At 37.0% G+C, this 622-nt stretch overlaps 1 protein-coding gene across 1 annotated transcript in view; it reads left to right on the forward strand.

Moving 5' to 3' along the window:
* The window catches only part of LOC106876853 (beta-1,4-galactosyltransferase 7), a 63,800-nt gene that overhangs the window by 9,482 nt on the left and 53,696 nt on the right, over positions 1-622 (forward strand). The gene's annotated exons all lie outside the window — the stretch shown is intronic.

The raw sequence follows: 622 nt of genomic DNA on the forward strand, positions 1-622 counted from the left end.
GGCAAGTGTCTTCTACTATAGCCTCGGGCTGACCAAAAGCCTTGTGAGTGGATTTGGTAGACGGAAACTGAAAGAAGCCCGTCGTATATATATATATATATATGTGTGTGTGTGTGTTTGTATGTCTGTGTTTGTCCCTACAACATCACTTGACAACTGATGCTGGTGTATTTACATCCCCGTAACTTAACGGTTCGGCAAAAGATACAGATAGAATAAGTACCAGGCACAAAAAAGAATAAGTCCTGGGGTCGATTTGCTCGACTAAAGGCGGTGCTCCAGCATGGCCGCAACCAAATGACTGAAACAACTAAAAGAATAAAAGAACAGAATATAACTCACATATATCATGTTCTTTTTTTTGTTTCAACATGTATCAGCCATAAATGTATTAAATGCCTATATCAATATTGTCATCTTTATTGCATATACATAGACGGGAGACAATGATCTTGGAGTCTTGTTGCTTTTCCCATATCACTTGGGTTACATTGCGGTTAAGCTTTCTCATAACTTTTGAAGATAATCATTAGAATTGTGTCAGCATGTGTAAGATTGGAAACATCAGCAAAATATCTGTTTGTTGTTCTTTAATCTAAAGTAGACTAATGTTTTAGGTGAT

Source organism: Octopus bimaculoides, chromosome 2, assembly GCF_001194135.2.
Source record: "Octopus bimaculoides isolate UCB-OBI-ISO-001 chromosome 2, ASM119413v2, whole genome shotgun sequence".
NCBI classification, from domain to species: Eukaryota; Metazoa; Mollusca; class Cephalopoda; order Octopoda; family Octopodidae; genus Octopus; species Octopus bimaculoides.